At 37.5% G+C, this 23,186-nt stretch overlaps 1 protein-coding gene and 1 pseudogene across 7 annotated transcripts in view; one reads left to right on the forward strand and one right to left on the reverse strand.

Moving 5' to 3' along the window:
• Positions 1-23,186, forward strand: part of DTNA (dystrobrevin alpha) — a 396,061-nt gene that overhangs the window by 62,314 nt on the left and 310,561 nt on the right. The window lies entirely within an intron of this gene.
• LOC100435602 (large ribosomal subunit protein uL1-like) lies at positions 15,009-15,612 on the reverse strand (annotated as a pseudogene).

Here is a 23,186-nt window from a genome sequence, read left to right on the forward strand (position 1 = left end):
CTTAATGTTGGTTGATTAGGAGTACTGTCCATTGGAACATGGCAACAGTTTCACCAGTAGAAGCAAGCTGTGTGGTGAGATTTAACTCAAAACATTATTTGATAACTAAATTCTAGTAACAATAATACGTACATGATACCCATAATGCCTGATTTCCCTACTTGACTCTAGGAAGGTAGATAGGGTGAAGAGAAAGTAAAGATAATTAGGGCATATTATAAAAAAGTAATTAGAAATAGTTCTAAAAGGAAATGAACTAATTGTTTCAAAGTTATTTAAAATTCAAAACTCACAGTTGTTTAATTGCTTTCTTACATTGCAGTTTCACCAGGGTAAGCAACTGAATCAAGTTCTGTGGATAAGTGGGGGGAAAAATGAATAGAGAATTAAAATATTCCAAAAATACTGAATGGGCATTTAAATGTGTGCAACCTTTTTTATTTCTTAATTGAAATATGAAAGCTGTGCTTAGTGCACAAATGAGTGCTATATCCTCATTTTGTAGATGTGGGATAAGGATTAAATGTTATGTCGAATACTACGAAGAGAACACACTGCTGTTCTGGACAGGAAATTCAAAAGGAAATAAATGCCTGGTTTCACTCTATGGTATAATTATCAATTTCCTTCATTCACCAAGGCTCATATAATGAAGACCTTTAAATCTGCTGTTGGCTATGTTCAACTGAAACAGAAGTAAAGGTTGCATCCTCTCTTTCCCTTACTGTGGTTCCTCCTGAAATCAGAACTAAGGAGAGCCAGTTTCCAGAGGTCTTTAGTAAACACAGTCTCAGAACTAGACTTCCTTTTCCTCTTATGCTATCCATTTCTTTACTAGTAAGCTGGAATTAATGTTGCATCTCCTCTGTCATCCTATACATTGTACCACAAAATATGTATAGGAAAATACAAATTATGAAGTGCTTGAAATATATTACTTCCTGTTTTAGAATTATTATGATTGTAAACTAGGTTGTGCTGACCTTAATAAACCACTAGAGATTCTATAATTTCACCTTGTTCTTTTTCATACATACCCTTTCCCATGTAGACTTTTCCCTTTATTTGACATGCCTTCCTTTCCCATACTACCTTGCTTGGCCTGACAAACTCCTATTTATCTTTCTGGGCTGAGGTTTTAAGTGATCTCACCCTGTAAACTTTCCCTATCATTCTCTCTGGGTTAGATACCTTTTTGCACCCCAGCTGTGTTGATTTTCATTTTAGATATGTCTTCTGTAGCAGACCACAAACTCCTTGAGAGCAGGAACTGTATTTTCATTTTCCTTATATTCACAATATGTACCATAATGCCAGGAACATAGCTGGGTGCTACAAATATTTGTTGAATAATTTGAATGACACAATTTCAAAACAAATATATTATTTAACCAAATAAGTAGGTAATGAGAAAGTTATAAATTCTAAGTTCATAAAGATACTTATAACTTAGAATGCCTTTTAAAGTAAATGCACTCCAGTGTTATCATAAGTAATTGAAATAAGCCTACACATAGTTTACTCAATTATTTTGATGTTCATTGAGATGAGTTTTGTTTCCACTAAATATTCTGAACATATGATGCATCTTAGTTTTTCATGGTAGTTATAGAGAATCTATAGCAATTTAAAATTTGAATAAGAGGCTGGGTGCTATGGCTCACTCCTGTAATCCCAGCACTTTGGGAGGCTGAGGAGGATGGATAGCTTGAGCTCAGGAATTGGAGACCAGCCTGGGCAACATAGTGAAACCCCATCTCTACAAAAAATACACACACGCACACACACACAATTAGCCAGGCATTGTGGCGTGTGCCTAGTAGTCTCAGCTACTTGAGAGGTTGAGGCATGAAAATCGCTTGAGCCCAAGATATGGAGGTTGCAGTGAGCCGAGATCATGCCACTGCACTCCAGCCTGGGTGACAGAGGGAGACCCTGTCTCAAAAAATAAAATTTGAATAACATTTATTGATTTCTTTCCATTAAACATTGACATTGAATCAAAAGAATCTGAAATTATTTGGTTTAACATATTAAGTTCTATATTTTCATTTTTGATCTATTTAAATTGAATGTTAATTACAATCTGCACAATAAGTGTGATCGTTATGAGATGTCATTTGATAATGAAGAGGATAGCTTTACCAGAAAAGAAAAAAAGTCCTATTTTTTTAAGATGCGGTAACAACTTTACAAATATATACTACAACAAACATGACTGTGACAACAGATTTTAGCATCACTTTCTTTCAAAGATAAAATAGGTTCCCCTAAAAATACTCCATCTTCCTAACATTTTAAAAAAGGATCGAGATGAAATTTATAATACTATTATTGGGAGCCTTAAGAACTTTACAGAACTTCTCAGTACTGAAATCACTACTCTCTCAGGATATTTTTGCATGTGTTTTAAAACACATGCTGTAGTGAAAGATTATACTCTTAGAATTTCGAAGTACTGGTAAAATAACTTGTTTAACTCTTCTAAGTTATATATTTGATATTTGCTGCCTTCTCAACATCATAGTTGAGTTGAAAAAAAATAGTGGCTTTCTTACAATGCTATTGAAATAGCATTATTTCAATAATAATGAATAACAGGTTGGGCATGGTGGCTCATTATTATTTCAATAATAGTGAAATAATGCTATTTAATGGCATTATTTGCTTGTCTTCTTTACAAATCAGTGATTGAACAGTATAGGAAATAATCAATTTTTATCATACCTCATAATTTATAGAAAAAGTATTAACATTTTGCTGCATGTGCTTACTATGTTAGAGAAAAAGGTTACAAATGGATGCTATAGCAACATCTTGGCATAATCCTTCATTTATTGACAATTTTATTGAATATTGTGATTTTTATTGATTTAGTAATAAATTTCATTTTTGAAACTACTTTTATCTACTTATACTTGTGCCGAGGGAAAGTGAGAATGTTGTACCATGACAATTATTAGAGAATACATTTTAATCCAGTTAAATGATTGCATTTTTTTCTTCCCACTCTCCAAGTTATCTTTATTTGTATTTAAGAGTATTAAAATCATTTCCTTTTTTTCCATATACTAGAGACTGTGGTAAAGTTATGTGGTGTTTTCTGTAAAACAAGTTTGGAGCCATTAACTGTTGCTTTACTGTCAAAGGACATTTATGTATTCAAAAACTGTTTCTTATAATAAAACCGTAAAACAACAATCAAGCTAACTAAAAAGCTTCTTTAAAAGAATACATACACATAAATACACACACATACATCTTTAAATAAATTTTAAAATTTTAAAATAAATTTAAAAAAAGGAACCCTGCCCCTAGTTTCACCACATTTATTAGTCTCCATTGAAGTTGCTTTAAATCCACCAAAATTTAGAGACACACAAAATATGGGGGATAAAGAACTTCCCGTTATTTGAGTATGAACTGTAGTTCTGCAGGAACCTTGAACTAGGAAAAGGTTGGTGTAATCATTCCACTTTGTTCTATTCTTAGACTTCGTCCTCAGTCAGAAGTTAATAATAGAGATATGATGCCACCGGAAGTGACATCTCCTTCCTTTTCTTTCTTTACCATGCAGCATTCTACTTTTCTCTGCCATTCATAACATTGGCAGAAGGGAACTTGATAATGAGGGAATAGATTTTTCTCCCTGCAAGTAATAGGGACTCTTACCTGATGATCACTTAGGGCAGTACTCAAAGTGTGATCCCCAGGGCATCCACATCAGCATCACCAGGGGCTTGTTAGATACACAGATGTCTAACTCTGAGGGTGAGGCCCAGCAAATCTGTATTTTAACAAGCCTCCTGGTGATTGTGAAGAACACTAAAGTTAGAGGACTACTGATTTAGGGAGTAGTTATCATGACAATCACGTTAATCACCCATTAGAGAGTGCACAGATAATTCTATGCTATCCTTAAAGATCTTCTCCAAATTTATTGTTTAAATGCGGGGGAAAATGATGTAATGAGGTACTGTACCTTTGGACAAATTGCAAATTTAAAATGTTGTCCCTGAAAACTTTTGACCGTGGAGAATTTACCTAATGAGTTACGGTGTGAATTTGAGAACTTCAAAGACTGAGAGCTTGTACTGGATTGACTAGCTTCCTCCAAAATGTTCCCAGTGGCAGTTTCATGTGGAACTACCCAATGTGACCTTATCTAGAAAGAGGGTTTTTGCAGGTATAACAGTTAGGATGAGGTCCTACTGGGTTAGAGTGGGCCCTAAATTCAATCCCTAGTTCCCTACTGGGAAGGTCATTTCCAGAGGCGCACATGGAAGAAGGTTGTGTGAAGATGAAGGCAGACATTGGAGTTAGGCTGCCACAAGCCAAGGAATATCAAGGATTGCTGCCACCCACCTTCGCTAGGAGAGAGACATGAACAGTTTCTCCTCCAGGGCTTTCAGAAGGAACCAACCCTGCTGACATCTTGATTTTGGATTTCTGACCGCCTAAACTGTTATGGAATAAATTTCTGTTGTTTTAAGCCAACCAGTTTTTGCTTAATTGTTATGGAAGCCTGGTGAAACTAACAGAGGTCTTTGTAGGTTTTATATTTTAAGAGTATTGTTTGCCTTGCTCTTAGTCTATAAAGACCTTCTCATTAAAGTGTGCTTTGTAAAGAAATATGCTCTCATCCTTCCCACCTCATCAGTTCCTCCTTCCTCTTCTGCTACATCCACCCCACACATTTGTTTGTTGGTTTTAAGTTTCATTGAATTATAACTGACAAATTAAAATTGTATTATTCAAGGTGTACAAAGTGATATTACTCTCCACTGAAGTTGCCTTAAATCCACCAAAATTTAGAGACACTAAACTACATTCAGAAAATGTGGGGCAGGGGAGAAATTCCCCTGTTTTTCAAATATAAATTATGGTTATGTTTCTGCAAGAACCCCCAACTAAGAAAAGTTTGTTGTAATAATTCCAGTTCATTCTATCCTTACACTTCTTCATCTCCATCACCTCACACAGTTGCTTTTGTGTGTGTGTGTGTGTGTGTGTGTGTAGTGAGGATGGTTGAGATCTACTCTCTCAGCAAGTTTCAAGTATACACTACATTATTATTAACTATAGTCATATGCTGTACATTAGGTCTCCAGAAGGCTTTTATCATATAACTGCAAGTTTGTGCCCTTTGACCAACATGTCCATACTTTCTTTTTTTTTTTTTTTGAGATGGAGTCTCACTCTATCACCTAGGCTGGAGTGCAGTGGCATGATCTTGGCTCACTGAAACTTTCGCCTTCTGGGTTAAAGTGATTCTCCTGCCTCAGCCTCCCGAGTAGCTGGGATTACAGGCATGCGCCACTACGTCCAGCTACTTTTTGTATTTTTAGTAGAGACAGGGTTTCGCCATCTTGGCCAGGCTGGTCTCGAATTCCTGACCTCAAGTGATCCGCCCGCCTCTGCCTCCCAAAGTGCTGGGATTACAGGCGTGAACCACGGCGCCTGGCCCCCACACTTTTGAAGGATCTTTGAAGAGTCTAGGTTCAGCTGGGAAAGTCATAGTCTTATTTATTGTTGGGGAAAAAGAAACTCTGCTGGGAGCATATTAAATACAAAGCCCTTTTCATTGTGGAGAAATAAAGCATTTGTGTATTTTTAGTTAGAAATTATGCTTATTATCTCCCATTCATCTGTCTTTCAATAAAATTTTAAGTTGAGGTGTATTATGCTTCTTAAGCTGCTTTATACTCATTTGTTCAAATACATACCAAGCCTTTTAATTAGACTATTTGACTATTTTATATGCAAATAGGTAATACTATTAAGTGTATCTGTGCCTCCTTCTGTTGCTGTTTTAGTTGTGTCATGAATGCACTGACCCTCCACAGACAGGGTTAATTGGAGTGTGGGTGTGAGTGCATGCATGTGTGTGGCTGCCTGCTATAGACTTAAGATAAAGAAGGGAGATTTACCAAGCAAAGCTTTTATGTCTTAAAAATAAAACATATGTAATTATGAGTGATATATTTAGGAATCCTGCCTTAATAAAATTAATTTGCATGCACTGTACCTTATAGTAATAGTTCTGAGTGACTTTGCTATTTGTTCCCAAACAGCTTAGCAAAGCGTCTATATTGTAATATATAAGTAGGCATTTTTAAAACTCATACAAATGAAAAGAAACATTTAATAAGAAGACAACTGTGCTAAAATAATTTAAATGACTTGAGAGATCTGCCTTTATTATATGTAGATTTATGCTATTTCTCTAACCAGTAAAACAAACATACAAACAAATCCCTGTTTCATTCTTTCAGCACTTCTATTATGTGCCAAGTATCAGTTATCAAAAATAGAGAAGAAATTGGGAGTCTTGCTTTCAAAGAGTGATAGTTTTAACAGGGAAGAGGAATAATAAACAGACCGTTAAGAATCTGCTTAAGGAGAAAACTGGGCCCTTGGGCTGGGGGAAATTTAGAAAGGGTACCGTATTGGCTTCCTAGGGCTGCTGTAACAAATTAACAGAAACTTGATGGCTTGAAAAAACAGACATTTATTTTGCCACGGTCAGGAGACTGGAAGTCCAAAATCAGAGCCCCAGCAAGGCCACGCCTTCCTCTGCAGGCTAAGTGGGTGGTTCCTCCCTTGCCTCTTCTAGCTTCTGATGGCCCAGAGCATTCCTTGGCTTGTGGCAAAATAATTCCAATCTCTGCCTTCCTCTACATGACTTTCTTCTCTGTGTCTCTCTGTCTTCTCTTCTGTCTCTCTTATTAAGAACCTGTATCCTTGGATTTAGTGCCCACCTTAATGCAGGATGATTTCATCCCAAGATCTAACTTAATTATGTCTATAAAGACTCTTTTCCCAAATAGTGTAATATCCACAGGTATTGGATGGACTTATCTTTTGGAGACCAGCATTCAACCTGCTACAGCTACCTAGAGTAGGTGACACCTCCATTGCAGACCGGGTTTGAGGAGAGAGGGAAAACACATAGTGAGGTCTCTTAGGCATAGACAATGTGAGATGTGCAAGTCTTTCCCATTGACACCATAATGCCTGGCAAATAGCAAGCACTCAGTGACTGTGGGAATATTAATGAAATACACTCAATGAAAATGGCCACTAGCAGGTGGACGTAAGTCTAGTAATCAGGAGAAAGTCCTGGGTTGGACAGAAGAATGGACAAGATTACCAATGCAAGCTGTGTGAGAAGCGAAAAGAGTAAAGCAATGACCAAGTAAAGTAATGTCCATCCTTGAGAAACTCTGAAGATGAGGCTGAGAAGGAGTTTCTGGAAAAACAGTAGGGAAGCCAGCAGAGAAGGGTGGCATAGGAGAGAAGAGAGAAATTAATCTTAAAAAAAAAAGAAAAGAAAGAAAGATGTCAGATTAGGTTAAGCTGATTAAGTAGTATAAAGCCTGCATTTGGGAACTTTGATACACACAGTTTCAGAAGTTAAAAGTCCAATTTTTCATGGATTAAAAATGGTAGAAAGTTTGACAAACATCTAGAATTTTTTTCCTAATGGACAAAGAAATTAAACCAATACATGGCCTTCCCTTCATAACACCCAGTGCACATGTTTCAGAGAAAGTTCTTTAAAAATTCTGTGTGAGGACACATGTCTGTGACCTGTCTCTTTTGAAATATGAGACAGACTGTGCAAGTTGCCCCAGATTGTTAGAGCTGCTGTGCTGGAGTTGTCTACCTGTAACCTCTCTTCTCGTTGCAGGACATCTTATTATATTCACAGTGGGAGAATCCAGTTTCCAAACTGTAATTCTAACTCTGATCTTCCATGTAAAAGCATGTTCTCCAGAGATCCTACTGAATCCACTATGAAACATCAGTCAGGCCTACATAAAGTAGATCAGAGACCTTCCTGATCAGTAGTGTGAAAGATCTTGGGAATAAAAGGAGCCTTAATGTTTATACACCATAGAGATTTAAAACTGCATTATACTTTGAAGCCATCATCACCTTTTTTCTCTGCAATGACATCTGTTGTTAAGTGCATTTAGGTTTTTTAAGGTTAATAACTGAAATACCCGGATCGCTGTAATCTCAACTGTTGGAAAGACACTGAATAAATCATTCCATGGTGTGTCATCAATATACCATCAATTTTGCCTTTTCAGTTCCATGTTAAGGAATGGTTGAACCCTGAGGTTTCTTTTGACCACTTGATATTCCCCCACAAAATTTTTGAATTAGTCACAATGGTAACTATGTTCAAGCGTGCTTGCGTCAACTAACATTTTTTTAATTTAAGGATGGTAAATTTGGGCATTTTAGATGTCTTTATTTTAATTGTTAACAATCATTAATAAGTTTTTAATCCTTTTCTCAGCTTTATGAACTGAGATTATGGTAAGTATGTTTATTTTAAAAACTTAAAGTGGATTTACTATTTGTTACCTTAAAAAGTTGAGCTTTAAAATTAGGTGAAATAAATGATGTCATTTAAAAATCAACTTTTTGGCTGTTATGATATTTTTAGATTGGGAATTTAAGAATTTAAATGACATTATGAAGGAAGTCATTTAAATTTTGTTTTATAAATACTTTGTGTTAGACTTAATAAATCAGAATTTAAAAGTATACAGATTGATGAGAAATTTTTAAGTTGAAGCATATACAAAATCTGATTATATAATTTTATGTCACTTATAATAACTGATAACCTATAAACTTGGAACTAACATCAATCAACAGGTCAACAGCTTTTGTCTTAGGGTTAAACCATGCAATGTTATAGATCTTAAAAAAAAAAAATTTTACCTAACTGCTATTTTGACATCAAATTCAATTAAGAAATAACTCCAAGACTTGAGCACATCTTAGAAAAATTCAATAGTGTATATTTTCTACTCTTTTATATTCACAAAACACATATATGTAACTAATTAGAATTTAATAAAGCCTTTCACTCGAGAGAAAATTTTGGTCTCTGTAAAGCTTTTATCCTTGCCCTACTTTTAATGTCACTATCAAGTTCGTTATTCTGCAGGGTTTTTAAAAATACAATTATATGTTATTTTCCTGCATGTTGCAATTATGCAGTTTTCTTACATGAATATTGCTTTATGGAGAGAATGCTCTTTGAAATTTTAGAAAAAAAATGAATATTGTTTCTATAGAAATAGGAATACTCTGAGCAATAGATTGGGAAATGAGACATATTCAGTATGAATCTGAGTGTTTGTTGTTCACACTAGATGAAGGGTAATTTTATAAAAATAAGGCCAAGAAAAAAATGAAATATGGGATTTCATAGTTTATCTATGATAAGTCAAGCCATTTTATTCTGCCAATAACTCAGCACAATGTAGCCTCAAACCACTCTACACCACCGTGTATATGTGTGTGTTTGTGCAGTGATATACTTTGTCAAGGCATTCTGGCATTAAAAATTTGAGAGAGATTTTTACTGGCTTTTGGTTGTAAATCATGTTATTTCATAAAGAAAAAGATAAGATCTTAGGTAACGTGAGTTCCTGGCGCTTCTGTTCAGGGTTTATCTCATTCCCTACAGTTTCCCATCTGCCACTCATCTTCATTTTATCTCCAGATTTCCTAACCTCTATCCTCCTTCTCTTTTGTCCTTTTACTTTCCTACAGTTTCCCCATGCATAATCATAAAAGTCTCAATTTATTATTACTCCTTTTGAAAGTTTATCCCTAAAGCATTTATACTTTTTTTATTTTCATTTATTTAATTTTTTTGAGGCAGAGTTTCTCTCTGTCACCCAGGCCGGAGTGCAGTGGCACGATCTTGGCTCATTGCAGCCTCCGCCTCCCAGGTTCAAGTGATTCTCCTGACTCAGCCTCCTGAGTAGCTGGGAGTACAGGCACGTACCACCATGCCTAGCTAATTTTTGTATTTATAGTAGAGATGGGGTTTCACTATGTTGGCCAGGCTGGCCTCAACCTCAGGTGATCTGCCTGCCTTGGTCTCCCAAAGTGCTGGGATTACAGACATGAGCCACCACACCTGGCCCGTTTCTCATTTACTAAGTGATAATTAACTAATCAAATATATTCATGACTGTCAATCAAGACTCTTGAACATCTGAGGAAACCCATGTTACTATGCTGAATCCATGACATTTCTAGCACAAAACTTTGACCCTTAACAGGAGGCCAGAAATGCAAAGTCAAGTAAATTGTGCCCCTACCTCTTGTGAAATGGCCTGGCAGGATCTGAGCTCATTGGATTCAGCCCATCTAGAGACTGAGTCATGTTCACGAATGTACACACCTAGACATTTATGTGTGTAGAAATGTGTGTACAGGAGAAGGCTTGAGTGAATCGTAAGGGAAAGGAGAGGAGGAGAGGTTGCAGATGTGACAGAGGAGATCATTATTAGACCAAACTCCCAACAGAATGTCTGAGAAGGACCTGAAGCACAGGTGAAAGATTAGCCTTAGGAAGGAAAGGGAGTACTTTTCCTCTTAAACAGAAAAAAGGAGGAGTGAACCAATAAAGATAAGGGGAACCTTTGAGGTGAATGGAAACAGAGTTGAAAGAGATCATGTTGGATGACATCTATTTCTTGGTAATAGTGAGAAAAAAAAAAGCAAGGGGTGGGACTGAGTCTTGAGAAGAACCAGAAAGGATTCATCTAACTCAAATGCATACTGCATTAGTCAAGATTCTACAGAGAAACAGAGCCAATAGGATGTGCATATATAGAATGATTTATTTTAAGAAATTGGCTCATGTGATTATGGAGGTTGACAAGTCAAAAATCTGCAGAGTGGGACAGCAGTCTGGAGACTCAGAAAAAGTGGATATTGCAGTGCACATCTGAAGGCTGTCTCCTGCTGAATTCCTTCTTGGTTGGGGGAAGTCAATCTTTGTTCTATTAAGGCCTTTAGCTGATGGGATGAGGCCCACTCACATTATGGAGGCCAGTCTGCTTTACACAAAGGCTACTGATTTAAATGTTAATTTCATACACACACACACACACACACACACACACACAAAATATCACAGAAACATTCAGACTAATGTTTGACCCATGGCCAGCCAAGTTGGTACATAAAATTAACCATATGACACATACATTCCATTAGCTGCCAGGCTAACTCCTTGTTCTTCAAAAATCAGTTGTCCTGTCTTCTCTCCAGGAGACCTTCCTGTAAACTTTTCCCTAGGTGGGAGTTTGCCTTTTTGAACTAAATTGCCAAACTACCCTGTGTTTACTTCTGTCATAAAAACATCTTTCTTTAATTCCCCCCACCAAAATCTAAGCCACTGAGTATAGTCGTTTGGGGAGTTTTTTCGTTCACACCTGTATCTCCAACACCTAAAATGTCCCCAGGTGCATTGTAGGCACTCAATAAAGGTGATGGATAAATGAGGTAATAAGTTGCATTTATTTTCCATCAGTTTTACTACATTGTGAACTCTTTGAAAGCAGCGACAGAGTCTTAATTACTTTTTTATACCTATGAGGTAATAAGTTTCATTTATTTTCTATCAGTTTTACTACATTGTGAACTCTTTGAAAGCAGGGACAGAGTCTTAATTACTTTTTTATACCTAACATCTAGCACAAATTAAGAGCTCAGTAAATGCTTACTACAGAAATAATGGAAGTGTGACTTACCAAATGTTTACTGTATATTTTTCCTTGTCCCTGAATATTTCACTTTTATTCCAAAGATTTTTTAAAAACCACATTCTGAAGAATTTTCACAGATTTGCATTGCTGTATCTGGAGAAATTATACTAGCAACGACGGTTATAAATCGCAAAATACTGGTGGTAGGATCAGACATCAGCAGTTTTTAAAGACCTGCGGGTGATTCCAGAGGTCACAAATCCTTGCACTAGATGCAGTTAAAGTGGGGAAGTTGTTTAGGAAGTTTAAAAATGTTGGGTACCTCTATGTAAGGCAGAGCTACATGGGGATACCAGGTTGGAAGCTATGAGTGGGCTCCAGGGGAGGAGTGAAGGATACCTAAAGAGGAGAAAGAAGTACTGAAAAGAAAGCTATGAGGCACTTTGTAAGCACCTCCGAGTATTTACCATGTATCAGGCACAGTACTAAGTGCTTTGCATTCATTGCCACTTGTCTCCATAGTAGCCTTGTAAGGTATAGTGTTACATTCTTTTCACAGATAAGGACACTGAGGTTCGGTTAAGTTCCTCACATCAAACCAACAGAACAGCAAAAAATTCAAGCCTATATTGACTGGCTACAAAGTTTATGTTCTTTCTGATACATCAGCAGTTCTCAACTCTAACTACAGAGCAAAAGCACCCAAGTCTGTACCCCACTTAAGATCAGTTATATGAAAAGTTCTGAGTAAGAGGCACAGGCCTCCATATTTAACTTTAAGTCTCATCAGTATTTCTAAAATGTTTCCAGGGCTGAAAACCACTATCAGAAACATGGTAGATAGTCTTCCATTTTGCCAACTCTCATACTGTGTGCTTACAGGTGTTCTCACCCAGGAAAAGAGACTTGACTCAGTTTATGAATGGCGCACCCTAAACTCAGATGAAATATCCTGAACAGACTGGGTGTGGTGGCTCACCCCTGTAATCCCAGCACTTTGGGAGGCTGAAGCAGGAGGATGGCTTGAGAGTCCAGGAGTTTGAGACCAGCCCGAGCAACATAGAGAGACTCCATCTTGACAAAAAAAAAAGAAAGAAAATCTTGAATAGTCATGCACTGGCCCTGTGATTTGAGGTGCTCTTAATTGGTGGCTGCTTTGATGTTAGCAAGAGTTTTATCCTGTTTAATTTAAATTAATGAAATGGATTACATCATGCCTAGTCTCTAACTCTCTGCAAAGGGTCCTGCTCAGTGCCATTCTGCCTTTGTAAGTTTTCTAGCACAGCTGATGCTTTTTCAACCTACCCCATTCCAAAAAGTAGGTACTACCTGGGCCACACACACATTCACCATACAAATTAAATAGAACAGGTATCAAGAAGCAATTAAGTTTCATATCAGATTTTCTTCCATTAATTTTGGCAACACAGCATTCATTTTTCTTTGTATTATAAAAGCTCGTTGCTAATGTCCAGGGTCACCAACCTCATGTGAAATAAAATGCATTTGTGCAAGCCCCTGACATCATATCAAAATTCAGTCAGGTATCTTAATGCATAATATATATGTAAAAAATCAAGAGAGACTGGGGAAGAAAAACACAAAAATGTGAGTAGAATGGTAAAAGTTCTCTACCCTGGCTGCACATCAGAATCTGGGATAAACAGATTTAGATAAACAGATGCTCAGAACCCAGCCCTAGAGATTCTGATTCAGGCCCGGTCTGACTGGGCCCAATCATTGTTATCCCTAAGTAATTCAAATCTGCTGTTTTTCTTACCTTTCTCAGGCTTTCCACTGTTGTAGAAAATGTGTATTAAATGAAAATACTCTGATTCATATATTTTCTGTCAACCATGATAATGATGATAGTTACTCTAATTGAGCTTGCTATGTGCTAACCAATTTTCCTAAGTGTTTTACATATAGTAGCTAATTTAGTATTCACCACAGCTACTGGGTGAGGCCAATATTATTATCATCTTTTTGCAGATAAAGAAATACATTTATAGAGATTAAGTAACTCACTGTAAGGCACAGCGGAGGCAGAATGTGAGTTCAGGGCTTCTAGCACCCCGTACTCTTAGAGACTCAAGTGAGTTTATGAAATAAACCATATTATGTCTCCCCAGCCTTCCCATCAGGTTCCCCTTTCCTCTTGACTTTTGCAGAGTCTAATCTAGGTATAGGCTCACCAGTTCTACTATTAGGTGGCTAAGAGGTTCTTCCCCACTTCCATCTAACTGCCACACTTGCTGTATTTACCTTGCAGTGGAACAGAACCAAGTCTTTGAGATTCAAGGAAATACAGCTAGGTGGTTCATCTGCTTTGGGAAAGTGGCCTCTTTATTCCTGAAAATAGTAGAAAGAATGTAAGGTTTAAGAATCACACAGCTATAAGATCAAATTTATGTATTTTCACTTATTAATCCTGAGCCCAGGGCAAGTCACTTAATCTCTCTGACATCCCATTTCTTAATCCATAAAATAGAAATAATGATTTCTAAATCACATGATTTAAAAGGATGAAGTACAATAACATATAGAAGGTTTCTTTGCACACAGTAGGTGCTCAGTAAACATGGGTTCCTTCCCTTTTGCTCTGCTCCCATGTCACATATACAATTAACTTTGCACCTGGCAACTCCTGTTTAGCTTCTGTGTTTCTGCTTTCCTTTATTCCTTTATTCCTCTGTGTTTAAAAGTCTGTGCTAAGTAGCCAGTTTTGTATGAGAAAGGTCTGCTGGGAAAAGCGGAGAGCTACACACGTAACACAACTTTAGGGCCCTAAATAAATATTAGGAACAAAAATGCCTCTCAAAACTTTACAGCCTCTCCTGCTTCCCTCCTCTCCTGCCACTCGTACCACCAATATATCCAAATGCCTAAAATCCCATTTTAAGATCTCTCCTAAGGAACTTATGAAGAACATGCATTAGTCTCAATAGGCACGTGTTACCTCATTTTGTTTACACATGGCTACATGTTGTCATACTCTATATGCTATAACCATTAATTGACATGAGACTGGGTAAAGGACTGGATAAAGGGTAGGCTCTTTTTTATTCTTCTAATTGAAAAATTAAAATTGTATACATTTATCATGTACAACATGATGCGTTGCAATATGTATATGTTGTGGAATGGCTCAGTCGAGGTAATTAACCTATGCATTACCTCATGTAGGTATCGTTTTTTGTGGTGAGAACACTTAAAATCTATTTTTGTGATTTTCAAAATATCATACATTGTTAATAACTACAGCCACCATGTTGTACACTGAATCTTTTGAACTTATTCCTCCTGCCTAGCTAAAATTCCATATCCTTTGACCAACATCTGCCCAAACCCTGCCCATCCAGTCCCTAATAACTAACCACCATTACACTCTGCACTCTCGAGTTCCACTCTTTTAGATTCTACATATACGAGCAGGTTCTTCGCTCATTTGTGTGCGTGTGGAACTGAAATGTATTAGAATGTGCTTTCACACAAGCACTGGGGCTGGCCCATGGTGCTCTTCCTGTTTAAAGTATGGACATTCTGCCAGTTCTTCTAGAGCAGCGACACCAGGAAGCTGACAGTGAAGTGGATGTTACATACAAGCTCATCATATGCCATCTTTAGGGGGCCAATGGCCATGGCCAGACATAGCCCCCTTTTCATCTGGAGCTTGATTGTGGGCTCCCACCTCATCAACTTTGGCCAACATATTCCCGTTGTGTGTCAGCAGGGAAGGGAACTTGCCAGCCTTATTTAGGCCTGGGCCAAGGATCCGTGGGATCTGCTTGATCTGAGACTCCAAGGCCAAATGGTACCATACCTCTTGGCCAGCCTCTTGTTCTTGTCGAGTTTCTCCAGTGCCTCCAGGTCCATACGGGGGATTCCACAGCCTTGGCCTTGTCACAGTGCTGCTGGCCTCCAGGATACGCACAGAGGAGTGGAAGTGGGTTGTGGACTTTAGCCCAATGATGCCCCAGAAGTGTTTGTCCTTCTTAGAGTCACAGTGAGCAGTGGTCTGGGCCACACCCTGCAGGAGGCATTGCTGGGGCCATCCAGGAACTTCACACACCCACATGTTTTTGGAAAAGTAGAGCTGCAGAACAGCTTGAGGCCAACAGAAATACCTGTTTTTATTATTATTATTATTATTTTAACAGTCTCACTCTGTCATCCAGGCTGGAATGCAGTAATGATGTGATCATAGCTCAAGGCATCTTGTAACTCTTGGGCTCAAGTGACCTCCTATCTCTGCCTCCCAAGTAGCTGGGACTACAGGCACAAGCCACTATGCTCAGCTGATTTTTATTTTTATTACTATTTTTGTAGACATGGGTTCTTGTTGTTTTGCCCAGACCTTTCTATTTCCTGGCCTCAATTGGTCCTCCTGCCTAAGCCTAGAAATACCTCTTAAAGTTTCAATTATCTCTAGTTACTTTATTGTTCATGAGAAATGCCTGTTTTTCTTAATGTTATGGTAGTCTGGTTAAACAAGTCATAATATAATGCTTTTACTGAAATAGTACAACAACTTAGAAATAATTCTTTTCTGTAGGTGTCCAGCTCCTCAGAGGCATAGCTGATATTGTATCTGCTGTGAAACATTTCTTCTCTCTTTCTAGAGTCTCTTTCCTATAAGGTGAACTTCTTGTGAAGTTTCGTTTTGATAAAATTCCATCACTTGTTTCTTGTCAAGCTTTTGAACTTCATTTTCTATCTTTGCATTTTCTGATGCACTCTTGCTTTGGAATGTTTTAATATAATGCATAAGCTTCTTTTAGTGAATTTACTGTATATTTGATTATGTTTTCAAGAGTTTGTAAGGAAGTTTTTACTTGATGTTATACATGATTGTTCAAAACTCCTCATCTAAGTTGTCTCTTATTTCTGACTCTCTTATTATGTCCAACACCGAATGACCACTGTCCATTTCATCTCTAAGGACAGCAAACAAATCTGTCACCTTCAACAAACATTCAGTCAAATGCTAGATCTGATGTTCCTTCTCACATAGAATTTTTTCCAAACATGGTCTTGAAATTTCAACCTCCTTTTTTCTATGTAAATTAAGACCACTCAGTCTTCCTTTACCTTTGTATAAAAGTAATTTTCCATTTTCCTAAAGACTGGATTTTTCATCGAAAGTTTTCTTTAATACTATCTATAGCTGTGTTTTACTTTTCTGACATAAATTTCAAGATTATTCTGGTTTAGCTACTTGGGATTGGATGGATTCTGATTTATCCTTCAAATGACTGTATTATAGCCTTTGTGTAACATCAACCATCACACCATCTTCTTCTGGATAGTTAGATTTTTCTTCCCCATTTTCCCCTAGAAAGTCTATTTTAACCACAATAAAGAGTAGGACTAATCAGTTTTAAAATATCTGTCTCCAGACAGCATTTCAAACAACTTTATTCAAGTCTGGCCTTCAACCAAGACATTTAATGACCTCTCTTAAAACGCCAGAGCCTGTCAGAAATTTTAAGTTTTTCTTCATCTGGAGCAGACAACATTCCATGATGTTCTTTCTCCCTACATTTATAAAGCAAGCTTAAGTTCTATGAAATGCAATGAGAGCTGCCCATAGAACCATCTTCTGAGGAAAATCCTAGAGTCCTGATCCTGGGCTCACACCTGCAGGCACAATGCTCACAGTGCTGCACGGAGCCTTCAGGATGAGCCAGTGGTAAAGCTGTGTGCCTATTGCATGGCCTCTGTCACACAGGTGACTGCCACAGAACTGCCTCTGATTGAGAATGTCCTATTGGTCACTGTAGTCTTCCAGGAACCCAGAATATCCCACTCAGATCCCAAGTCAGCAATTGACAATCAAGACAAATTTGCAGGGAGGGAATCAAGGGTATGAACACATTTTTCCTCATCTTTGTTTCATCATGGAACACAAATAAATTGGTGATATGTTTTTGTTTTTGCTTTGTTTTATTTGTTTGTTTATTTATTTATTTATTTATTTTGAGATGGAGTCTCACTCTGTCACCCAGGCTGGAGTGCAGTGGTGTGATCTCAGCTCACTCCAACCTCCTCCTCCCTGGTTCAAGTGATTCTCCTGGCTTAGCCTTCCAGTTAGCTGAGATTACAGGCACATGCGGCCATGCCCGGCTAATTTTTATATTTTTAGTAGAGATGGGGTTTCACTATGTTGCCCAGGCTGGTCTTGAATTCCCAACCTCAGGTGATCTGCCTGCCTCAGCCTCCCAAAGTGCTGGAATTGCAGGCGTGAGCAACCATGCCCGGCCGTAAGTTGATGATATTTGTATGACAATCAGGGAAAATGGATGAGGTTGTTTATGACTCACTCAACCTAGAGGCTGCAAGGGACAAACAACCCATGTCTTGTCATACATGTGAACATTCTAACTTTGCTGGCTGTCAGAAAACTGTGCGCTGAGTCTCCCACATTTTGTTTCAGACTTCTAGGCTACAGTCTTAGAGATACAACTTGCCTTGAAAGGTCCCAAAAACTTCTCTCCCAAAACACACCCCACCCCAGTTTATTGTGGGTCAGTAATAGTATTTGTGTAAGTGTGTTGAAATAAAGGTCCTCAAAAGGGTTTCTGCTTGCCTTTAAACAATGATTATGGGTTTGTCTATTCTCACTTTAATTTTGTTCATTTTAGCTTTATGTATTTGGAAGCCCTATTTTTAGTTTTATATCTTCTTGATGAATTGACCCTTTATCACCATGAAATATCTCTTTATCTCTGATAATATATTAATACTTTGTCTTGAAGTTTAACATACCTAATATGTCTTACATAGGCACACAAATATTTTTATGGTATATCTTTTACCATTTTTAAACTTTCAATCAATATGTGTTTTTATATTTAAAGCATTTTTTATATAAACAGCATGTAGTTTGGTCTTGGTTTTTTATTCAGTCTGATAATGGAATATTGAGTCCTTTTACAAAATTTATTTTTAATTTTTTATTTCCATAGGTTTTTGGGGAACAGGTGATATTTTGTCACATGAGTAAGTTCTTTAGTAGTGATTTGTGAGATTTCGGTGCACCCATCACCTGAACCCATTTTGTAGTCTTTTATCCCTCACCCTCTTTCCACCCTTTCCTGGTAAGTCCTTAAAGTCCATCGTATCATTCTTATGCCTTTGCATCCTCATAGCTTAGGTCTCACTTATGAGTGAGACCATATGATGTTTGGTTTTCTATTCCTGAGTTACTTCACTTAGAATAGTAGTCTCTAATCCCATCCAGGTTACTGTGAATGACATTAATTCATTCCTTTTTATGGCTGAGTAGTATTCCATTGTGTGTATATGTATAAATATATGTGTGTGTGACATACCACAGTTTCTTTATCTGCTCGTTGATTGATGGACATTTGGATTGGTTCCACATTTTTGCAATTGTAAATTGTGCTGCTATAAACATACATGTGCAAGTTTTTTGTTTTTTTTAATAATGACTTTTTTTCCTCTGAGTAGATACCCAGTAGTGGGATTGCTGGATCAAATGGTAGTTGTACTTTTAGTTCTTTAAGGAATTTCCACACTGTTTTCCATAGTGGTTGTACTAGTTTACATTCCAACCAGCAGTGTAGAAGTGTTGCCTCTTCACTGCATCCACAGCATAATCTACTGTTTTTTTTATTTTTTTATTATGGCCATTCTTGCAGGAGTAAGGTGGTATCGCATTTTGGTTTTGATTTGCATTTCCGTGATCATCAGTAATATTAAGCATTTTTACATATGTTTGTTGGCCATTTGTATATCTTCTTTTGATAATTGTCTATTCATATCCTTAGCCTACTTTTTGATGGGATTGTTTGTTTTTTTTCTGGTTGATTTGTCTGAGTTCATTGTAGATTCTGGGTATTAGACCTTTGTCAGATGTATACATTGTGAAGTTTTTTTCCCGCTCTGTGGGCTGTCTGCTTACTCTGCTGACTGTTCCTTTTGCCATGCAAAAGCTCTTTAGTTTAATTAAGTCTCACCTATTTATCTTTGTTTTTATTGCATTTGCTTTTGGGTTCTTGGTCGTGAAATTCTTGCCTAAGACAATGTCTAGAAGGGTTTTTTCGATGTTATCTTCTAGCATTTGTATAGTTTAAGATCTTATTCAAGACCTTGATCCATCTTGAGTTGATTTTTATATGTGGTGAGAGATGAGGATCTGGTTTCATTCTTCTACATGTGGCTTGCCAATTATCCCAGCACCATTTGTTAAATAAGGTATCCTTTTCCTACTTTATGTTTTTGTTTGCTTTGTCAACGATCAGTTGGTTATAAGTATTTGGGTTTATTTCTGGGTTCTCTATTCTCTTCCATTGGTATATGTGCCTATTTTTATACCACTACCATGCTGTTTTGGTGACCATGGCCTTTACGTTTAATGTAATGTTTACTGTCATTAGATTTAAGTCTACCATCTTGGTATTTGTATTCTATTTGTCACATCTGTTTTTTGTTCCTGTGTTCCTTATCTGTTTGCTTTCCTTTGAGCTAATTAAATATTTTATTATTTCATTTTATCTCCTTCATTGATGTTTTCTACTATACCTCAATGGAGTGTTTTTATTTTTCATTGTTGTGTCTTAAGATTGCACACATGCATCTTTATTATTGTTTACCTTTAAATAATATTACAAAAATAACCATGTAAGAACCTTTAAAAAGTATAATTCTATTTACTTGCTGTCCTTTGCTTTCTTCTGGTCATGTATTTTATTTACTTATAGGTAACAACACAAAATGTGTTACTATTTTTGCTTTAAACAGTCACAAGTTTTTAAAATGTGAATAGATAGGTAGGTAGATGATGATAGATATGTAGGTAGGTAGATAGATGGTAATTTTTAAAAGGTCTTTTATACTTACCCAGATATTTAGTCATTTATCCACTCTAATAATTTTCAGTTCTCCTTGTAGATTCAGGCTTCCAGCAAGAATTCACCTTGAAAACTTTCCTTGTCTCTTATAGTACGTATTTGCTAAAAATAAACACTCTCAACCTTTCTCATCTTATTTCACCCTCATGTTGAAAGATATATTTGTTGAACATAGAATTCTAGATTAAGAGTTGCTTTCCTTCAATACTTTGCAGAGATTGCATCGTCTTAAGGCAGTCAATATTTTAGTTGAAAACTCAGACATCGTTCCTAAGGTTGTTGCCTGCATGAAATGTCTTTTTCCTCTGGCTGCTTTTAAGATTTACCCTTTATCCCTGTTTTTCAATAGTTTAATCACAAAATGCCTCAACGTGTTGTTGGTGGTGGTGGAGTTTGTTTTGTTTGTTTAGTTGTTTGTTTTTGAATTTTCTTGCTTGGGTTTTACTTAACTTTTTTCATACATGAGTTGATATCTTTTACCAGTTTTGGAAATTGTTCACCTATCATGTTTTCAGGTATTTCTTCTCTTTGATTTTCTCCCCGCTACCTTTCTGAGGCTCCAGTTACAAATATCTTAGATCATTAGATGTTTTGTTACAGTCACAGGATTTCTGTCCCATTTTCTTCACTCTTTTTTTTTCTCTAGTGTTTCAGTTTGGATGATTTTATTGACATGTCTTAAATATTACCCACCCTTTCTTCTGCTGGATTCAGTCTGCTGTTCGACTCCCTGAATGAATCCTTCATTTATTATACATAATTTTTATTTTTATCATTTCTATTTTGCTCTTTTTGATAATGCCCTTATATCTATTGAAATTTCCCAATGTTAATGCATGCTTCTCACTTTTTCATTATATCTTTTTAACATATCTATCATAATTTTTAAACAAATCTCTGCCTGCTGTATCCAACATTTGAGCCATCTGTGGGTCTGCTTCTAATGTTCATTTTTTATTTCATAGTCATATTTTTCAGCTTCTTCATGTGTTTTATAATTGTTTATTGTATGTCAGTGGGTAAAAGCACAGAAGTAAATAATATTTACTCCCATAAAAGGGCTCATCCTTTTCTCTATTTGGCTGTGTGTGGGGTCGGGGGGACACAGGGAGACTGGATTAATCTAATATGATTAGATATGAATGTAAGCTTTGCTATAGCTTTAGTGTGATTTGTCATTGGCTTTAGATGTGTTGGGGGAAGAAATTGAAATTTATCTTTAGGAAGACTGAGAGTAGCATTGCCTCAGAGATGTCTGCATACTTAAAGCCTACCTGCCAGTGTTTCTGGACCACGGGGGATCTCTTTCTTCTTTACACTCCAGCACCGAGCTTTTCAGGTATATGGATATCTCTCTTCACTTCTGGAGAACTGCTACTGTGCACTGAATGAAGACCTGTGCGCCTTGAGGGGATCTCCATCAACTCTCTTGCCCTGCCCCAGCCTATGTCAACCACCCCCAAATATTCAGTGATGATCTGTGGAAAGGAGTTAGCAGGCAGGCATGGATTCTCTCTGTGGTTGTGGGGCCTCAGTGTTCTAATCTGTGGTACCTGTCCACTTGCAACTGTTGAAAGTGTGTTAAGGCCGGGCGCGGTGGCTCACGCCTGTAATCCCAGCACTTTGGGAGGCCAGGGCGGGCGGATCACGAGGTCAGGAAATCGAGACCGTCCTGGCTAACACGGTGAAACCCTGTCTCTACTAAAAATACAAAAAAAAAATTAGCTGGGTGTGGCGGCGTGCACCTGTATCCCAGCTGCTGGGGAGACTGAGGCAGGAGAATGGTGTGAACCCAGGAGGCGGAGCTTGCAGTGAGCCGAGATCGCGCCACTGCACTCCAGCCTGGGCGACAGAGCAAGACCGGGTCTCAAAAGAAAAAAAAAACAAAAAACAAAAGAAAACAAAAAAGAAAGTGTGTTAATACCTGGGCTGGTTGTCCTTATCCAGCTCTGTGGCAAAGGTGCTCCACCTGTTGCTGTGTCCTCAGGAGTGACAACAGCTATAGAATTCTTCTCTCTAAGAAAAGATGAACCTCATTTTGAAAATTAATTTATTTGGATTTCTTTGTGTCTTCAGCTCTCTGATGTGTTTTTTTAAAATATGATTTTGAGACTTTCTGTTGTTAAGGACAGATAAATTTGATAGAGAAGAGAAAGTGTGGAAAGGCACACAGTTACTTTTAGAGCACTGCACTGTAAATTTGGGGGCAATACAGCAGTCAGGCATGCCCCTAGTTGTTGTTGTTATTTTTTTGTTTTTTTTTTTTGAGACGGAGTCTTGGTCTGTCACCAGGCTGGCGTGCAGTGGCATGATCTTGGCTCACTGCACCCTCCACCTCCTGGCTTCAAGCGATGATTCTCCTGCCTCAGCCACCCGAGTAGCTGGGACTACAGGTGCACACCACCATGCCCAGCTAATTTTTGTAATTTTAGTAGAGACAGGATTTCACCATGTTGGCCAGGATGGTCTTGATTTCTTGACCTCATGATCCGCCCACCTCGGCCTCCCAAAGTGCTAGGATTACAGGCATGAGCCACCATGCCCGGCCCTGCCCCTAGTATTTTGTAGGATCTGAGACACGAATACAAAGAGGGACATACAAACAATATGTCTAAATATTTAAAAGCTATAACACAAACTTATAAATTATTAAACCAAATGTGTTTTCCTACCTTAATATGTGTATCTTCATAATTATTTTTAAGGCCAAGTTCAAATTGAAATTCTCTTAAATGAGGCTGCTCAGAGAGAGAGAGCACCCAGACACCCTGTCTTC

Source organism: Pongo abelii, chromosome 17 (assembly GCF_028885655.2).
Source record: "Pongo abelii isolate AG06213 chromosome 17, NHGRI_mPonAbe1-v2.0_pri, whole genome shotgun sequence".
Taxonomy (NCBI): domain Eukaryota; kingdom Metazoa; phylum Chordata; class Mammalia; order Primates; family Hominidae; genus Pongo; species Pongo abelii.